The sequence below is a fragment of the Ochlerotatus camptorhynchus genome, unplaced genomic scaffold (genome assembly GCF_037179485.1).
Source record: "Ochlerotatus camptorhynchus isolate MF236.1 unplaced genomic scaffold, CSIRO-AGI_Acam_v1.1 ptg000266l, whole genome shotgun sequence".
NCBI classification, from domain to species: Eukaryota; Metazoa; Arthropoda; class Insecta; order Diptera; family Culicidae; genus Ochlerotatus; species Ochlerotatus camptorhynchus.
Genome location: NW_027040756.1, coordinates 2,805,028 through 2,812,257, shown reverse-complemented (window position 1 = coordinate 2,812,257; position 7,230 = coordinate 2,805,028). Strand labels below are relative to the sequence as shown.

The 7,230-nt window shown below is 37.1% G+C and overlaps 1 protein-coding gene across 2 annotated transcripts in view; it reads left to right on the top strand.

Annotated features, from left to right (window-relative positions):
* Window positions 1-215: 215 nt before the first annotated feature.
* The window catches only part of LOC135705390 (probable peptidoglycan muropeptide transporter SLC46), a 48,479-nt gene continuing 41,464 nt past the window's right edge, over window positions 216-7,230 (top strand). Inside the window, exon 1 of one of the 2 annotated variants that reach the window (XM_065227110.1) lies at window positions 216-537. The gene's annotated coding sequence lies outside the window, so the exon portion shown is untranslated. Of the gene's footprint in view, window positions 650-7,230 lie in introns of both variants that reach the window. The other variant, XM_065227109.1, reaches the window with a different exon arrangement.

Sequence of the window (7,230 nt, the reverse complement as noted above, 5' to 3'; positions counted from 1 at the left end):
TTTGTTCAAACCCATTCGAAAAACCGTGGCAAAGGGCAGGTTGCGCTTAGTATGGCAGAAATTAGATCTTAACCCTAGGCAGAGCTTGTAGCGCGGTTAAGCTGGAACTTCTCATCTGCGCGTGAGGGTCGAATGGGGATTCAAATTTGCCTAGAGCCCAGCTGCTCAGCCGGCTGGTCGTTCAGTTCAGTTTCAGTATCGCGACAACCCTTACGCCGAACGGTCGATTTTCCGGAATAATAGTCTTATCCAAATCCAGGACATTGGGAAATTATTCATACCGGTTTTCATCCACTTCATACGCCGAGTCGAAGCTGATTATCAATTTAGTTAGAAGAAGTGCCGTTTTGAATTATCCGATCGAGTACGACAAGATGAGAAGACAGCCTGTGGCCAGTTGACAGGCCGCCCGTTGACAAATTTGAGTTTACGAGTTTAAATTGGATTTACGTTGGATTAGTTCTCTCGAAGCCAGTTGGCAAGTTCACGGAACAGCGCATTCCATTGCGGTTGATATCATTGTGATAACAGGAGGAGGTAGTGTGATTACGAAGCGAGTGCATATATATGAATGGAATTAGTTTTGAATAGTGTTGAAGAATCAAGAGAAAGGTGATAAAATTCATGAAATTGGCTGAATGGGCGGCATGTAAGTTTTGAAGTAGCGCCAAGGCCAACGAATAAAATGCGCACCATTTTGTGAAAAGTGATTGTATTGCGAGTAGTGACTTTAGTGAAGGTCTCCTTATTTTCATTATTTGACATTAACATCAAATTTGCATTGATACAAGCTGGTGAAAAGTTATAGGTAAACCATCTAAATTTGGAATTTCACTGTCAAACAACTTGTCTTTAGGTTCGTTATTCAAGAGCTAAGAACCTAGGATAACATAACATGTTGGTTCTAAAAGTTCGTTTATCTATACAGACCAATCTCATCAATTCAGGACAGACCTTAATGCAGCAAATTGTTCAGATTGTTTTAAACATGGGTTTGTTGACTAGCAGCAAATGCGAAGAAAATCATACATCAATGTCCTATGGTGCCGTCATACACATGGATATGTTTGATAACTTCAAAAAATGCTTTCCTTCCAAATTTATGTATGAGCCAAGCATTAGGGCCACTTGTGCCGCAAAATAAAGCTTGAGATCTTCAAAATTTGCCATATTCATATAAAATCATCTCGAATATTTTTGGCAGTCTTGGAATCTTGATAACTTTTCACGACCTAGAATTGTGGAAATGTTTCCATGATTGTTTTTCCGGGTGTTTCGAAAATTGGTCCAACCTTGATAGCTAAGGTAAATTAAATTTATGAGCGCTCAATTTTGCATAAACGATACCCGGAAACATGATGCATCCTCATGCTGAAAATGAACGGTCATGGATTTCATTTACCCGCTCGCCCCTGACTTGACGATAATAGATAAAGGTATTGACGTAGCCAGCATTTACCCTAACAGTTGTTTTTTTTTGGTTCAGAAACGCCAAAACATTTTCAAGGCTTAGATTCTTGATGATATTTCTAAACCCGTGATCGTGTGCACCTTTTCTATGGCTGAATTACATTTAAAATTTCCTTTGGAACTCTTCTCAGGTTTTCTTCAGAGTCTTAGCTCTTTTTAAGGTGCAATTTACTTTGGTGCGAAATTCAAAAATTCAAACCCAGTGTTATTTGACGTATCATTTCAGTTTGCAAAAAGCTCGCGTGATTTTTGTGTAAAATACCGAAAGGAATGTTATGACGAGAGTTTTTTGCCATTGAGCTATCCATAGAATTTCTTCCCAGAAGTCCTTTGAAATTCTCATCGCAATTGCCTTGGCATTCTTGAGAAATTCCCGTAAAATTCTTCTCAAAATAGCAATGGAATTCTCCTGAAAATTTCCTCAGAATTGGGTTCTCGATTACTGCGATAGTTCTGTTGTAAATCGCCGGTGATTTGTTAAGACATTATCCTCAAAATTTTCTTTAATTTACCTTCAGAATTATCTTTGAATTATTTTCAGAATAACCTTGGCATTTTCCTGAAAATTCCATTGTAATTCTTCTCAAAATTTCCTCAGGATTCTCCCATAACTGCTTTTGAATAGTTTTCAGAACTCCCTTGCAATGCTCACAGAAATTGCTTTAAACTGTCTCCAAAATACCCTTGGAACCCATACCCATAAACCCATAAAAATATTTTGAATTTTCTTGAAAATGTAATTGAAATACTTCTCAGAACTCTTCTGAAACTATCATCAGAATTAGATTCTGTGTTGATTCTCATCCTAATTCTCTAGTAGTGATCTTGAGAATTGTTTAGGATTTATCTGTTATTCCGTAATTCCCTTTCTGTTTTCAGTATTTAGTATCAGTATCATTCTCAGAATAAACCAGCAATTCTTCTTAAAATCTTATTGGAATCCTTCTCAAATTCCTCGAAGAATTCTTACATAACCCCTATTGAATTATCCTCAACATTCCCTTGAAATGCTGCCAGAAATTCCTTTGTACTTCTCCAGCATTCTCTCGGAATTCTCTTCAAAATAACTTTAAAATTCCCATGAAATTCCTCTCAGAGTTTTTCTGAAACTATCCTAAGAATTAGTCTTCTCGTATACATAGTTAACGACATTAAGTAAATTAATTTCTATTTTTGGGAGCGGATACCAAGTAGCCCACACATGATAATCAATGATATCAGCATCCTGCGAGAAAATAAAATCCAGTTGCCGGTGGGAACTGAACCCACAGTATCCCATTGAATTTCACCAGCACCTGTTTTTTTTTCGCAGAATGCTTCACATGTCACAATTCCACATCGTTGTTCATCATGTGTGGGCTACTTAGTATTCTCTCCCAAAAACTTAAGAGCTAGATTCTCTATGAATTCTCCTCATGGATTGGGGCCTCAGATAACCTCTCAGTAAAGGCACGGTCGGAGGCGGCGGGTTCGATTCCCGGTCCGGTCGAGGGAATCTTTTGGTTTGGAAATTTACTCAACTTGCCACGCCATATACAAATTTATGCATTGATTGGTACAGAAAGCTCTCAATTAATAATTGTGGATGTGCACTAAGTGGAGAGACGAAAAAAAAAAACGCTCGCAAAAGAAGCGTAAAGCCTAGAAGAAGACGAAGAAGATGAAGGAGAAAACGAAGAATTGCATAGAAATTATCCTCAATACTCGCTTTCATTTGTCTTCAGAATTCCCCTTGAATTAGTTGAAATTTTCTTCAAATTGAAAATTTGTTTGCTGACGCCGATATAGGTTCGAAAATGCTGTGTAGCTGTTCGACTTCAACAGAAATAAAAGCTAGCAGTTTCTTCGTTGCATCGATTTTGTGGATTAAAGCTGATATTGTGACGCCCTGCTCCCACTTATTCTTAGAACTCTTCGGAACCTATTAGGTTAGGTTCTCTATGAATTCTCTTCGAAACTTCCATGTAACTCTCTTGAGATTTGTTTATGTATTTTCCTCAGAATTCCCTTTCATTTCTACTCAACATTTCATTTGAAGTTTAATCAAAATTATCTACACTAAAATTCCTTTCAAATGCTTTCAGAAATTTGAATTTCTGCCCATAATTATCATGAATTTTTTCTTAAACTATCTTCAGAAGTAAGATCTATATGTATTCTCCTTGTAATTTTCTTGGAATGCTCTAGAAAAAATTTCGTAATTATCCTTAGAAAGCCGCTACAATTCCCTTCAGACTTCTTTTTTAGTAATAAAATGGATGTATCTGCTTTTGTAAACACTGGTTCATTCGTCAATTTGTCGAAACTCTAACACTACCTGATCGTGCTGTTAGTTTGCGTGGGTTTACAAAAGCAGTTACATCAATTTGAAAATACTTTTATTTTTAAATTTTTTTCGTCGATCTTGTTTTGCGTACTGAGTACCTATGCTACAGTTATAAAAATTTAAATAACAACAATTGTCCTTGTTGAATATTTTTGAGGTTTTTTTTTTGAAAAAAAGGCTTATAAAAAATGCAAACTTTTGGATTTTTTGTAAAAAAAATAATTTTTTAACTGAAATTATTACAAGAATTTATTATAAATTCTCATAAAAATTCTTCTGAATATTGTTCAATGTATCAGAATGTAAAGCTTTGTAAGGCTCAGAATCTGAAATCTTGGAAAACTATTCAATGTCTGACATCTTAAATAAATTTTCTTAGTCCCTCGAACTTTTACATTTCTCATTGTTCGTATCATAAAAAATGGGAAGTTGAAGTTTATAATTTTTTGTTGTTATGATTTTTAAAACAATTTCTAAATTGAATCTCACGTGTTTCAAAATTCTGCACAATGCCCAGCCAATCCAAACACATAAAGCAATCAACGATACAGGTAACACGATTGTTACTACTACCACGATAAACTCTCTCTATAATATAGCTTGATCGGAGTTGTAGAAAGGTAATGATATATTGCTTGCCTGCTTTGTTGCAATATACGGAATCGAGAAAAGACATAATAAAGGACATCGAGAAAATACATAGAATACCAGCTGCAATTTGTTGACCCTATTCTGTAGATACTCGTATCAACCGGTGGAAACTAACGATTTAAAATTGGCTCACTACTTCACTAGCCTATTGGTCCCAAGCAAATCGATTAACTTACCCCATTCTGGTCGATATTCTAGTACTAATCTATGTTTGTTTTGATCGCTATGAAAGTTTGACAGATAAAATGAGCGGTTCGTGGATTTTCCTATGTTTCGAGGGGTGCATCAATTAGCTTGGGACCGAAGGTAGTACCAGAACGGAACCAAAAAGTTGAGCACGTTTCTTCGGAATCTTGTAGTCTTAGAGTGACCTCTATGCTCGTATTGCTTGGGTTCGTACGGTGACTGCCATCTTTATTGTACGTCCGCCGTCTTGGATTATAAAATTGCAGCGTATACATTGACTTTCAGCTTGTACCAGTGCTGAGATTTGTCATTGTCATTGACAGACTTTCGCGCGATATTGACAAAATTGTTCGTCACATAGTCACTGACAGACTTGATCCTCAAAAAAACCTTCGTCAAAATCTCATTCATTTTTTCGTCAATGACAAAGGTTCACCTGGTAACAAAAAGTGTAATTTAGTGCATTCTGTGTCACATTATTGTTATCCAAGTAGCTCAGGACGTAGATACTTGTTCACTAAAATGGATCCATGTAATTGTTTTGCTCAAGTCATTTAATTTTGTTACAAATTTAGCTAATAAACAAATCTGCACATGTTCGTCACTGACACCATTTTCATTGACAATTGACATGGTTTGCCTTGACTATGACTGTAAGCTAAAATGAGTGACCAAAACAGAATTGTCAATATCACCGTGTACTGTCGAGATTTTGCAGCACTGGCTTGTACTCGTCGAGCCCGTTCCGTAGATACCCATATTGCTTGGCTTCAGATGAGTATCCGCTTGGGTTCAGATGAGTATCGGCTTACCCACTGAGCTAAGGTAGGCCCCACGAGTACAAGAATTATAAGGCTTAAGAAACATTAAGAGTTACAAAGGTCAAGGGGTGCAATCATACCAAACCTTAAGACTCACGTAATGTAATCTGGTTTAATTGCAAACTTCACTTGTCACCTACCTTCTGTTAATTATGCGAACATATTTATAGACCATCATAAGGAATTGGCAGAACAGCTTCATTTCATTTCATCCGCTGGTGATCCGTTGCGGTAAATCTGGTGGTATTAATTTGGACGAGCTATCAGTTTCGATAAATTGACGTTTGAAGCGAGGTTTGAAGTCATTGTTTACAATAGTACCGGTGGAAACTAACGATTTTAAATTGGCTCACTACTTGACTAGCCTATTGGTCCCAAGCAAATCGATTAAGGTTCAATTTACTTTGTTGCATTTTTTAAAAATTCAAAGGCAGTTTTTTTCGACGCATTATTTTAGATTGCAAAAAACTCGCGTCATTTTGTGAAAAATATCAACAGGAATCGAATAGTGTGAGCTTTTCGCAATCTGAAATAATGCGTCGGAAAAAAACTGCTTTTGAAATTTTCCAAAAAGCATCAAAGTAAATTGAACCTTAACGTACCCCATTCTAGTCAAAATTCGAGTACTACACAATGTTTGATATGATTCACTATGAAAGTTTGACAGATAAAATTAGGGGTTAGTGGATTTTCCTATGTTTCGAGGAGTGAATCGATTAGCTTGGGACCGAAGATAGTACCAGAGCTGAGCCAAAAAGTTGAGCACGTTTCTTCGGGACCTATTAGAAACACTGGAATAAGAGACCAGCGGAGAAAAAAAATCATGAATTTGGCAATAAGATAAACATCAAAGCAATCCTGGAATCACTTGCATTTGTAACTGCTTGCGAGTGACTTCGCCAATGCACCGACGAGCGAGTTCATGAGTGATTGTTAAACAATTTTAATTAGAGGTGGGCAAATCAGCTCATCTGACTGAGCGGATCAGACCCGTCCAGCTCAATAAGGGGAGCTGATTCTTTTGAACAGCTCTTCAGCTCACATTGAAATTTTAGAAATTTTGACACAAATTTCAAAACTACATAAAATCGTAAAAGTAATCTAAACCAATAAATCCGTAGCTTACAGCATTGCTCTACTCTTCAATTGAAAACGCCACTAACGCATAACAACCACCGCGTAAACCAAAATTCACGCAAATTTGCCATATCAGTAAAAGCAAAAAATGTATGCGAGAGAGCTATAAATATATCACACGTGATGATAGAGTTGACGTATTTTCTCATGGTGCACTTCAATCGTGTCAAACATATGGTGTAATATTACTTGCCAAAAAGGACAAAATTATCATTAATAAAGTTCAGAGCTCAGAGTAATGCGGTGTTTACATCTGTGCGGATTTGCAAGCGCTAGTGTATTAAGCAACTAGCACGAATTTCAGTTGCTCCTGACAATCATGCTGGTAGACGCTGATGCCCTGTTTACATTATGCTGTTGACCTTTTTTGGTAGCAGCTGGCTCATTAGCGCTAGTGAAATAGCATAAGTGTAAACACCCCAGAAGGCCATTGGTGTTACTCTGAGTTTCAATCAATTTGCCGGAATGAATACCGTCGCTGGTGGAGGAGCTGACCAGCAAAAGAAATATCAGTTAATTAATACAATCCTTTGCCGCTCGGTTACCAGCACGACGGTAATCGTTTCGGCGAGTTGATCGAAGCTCATAGGATTGCCAGAATGTTAAATCGCTCCCACTGTCATTTGCAGCCAGGCTGTC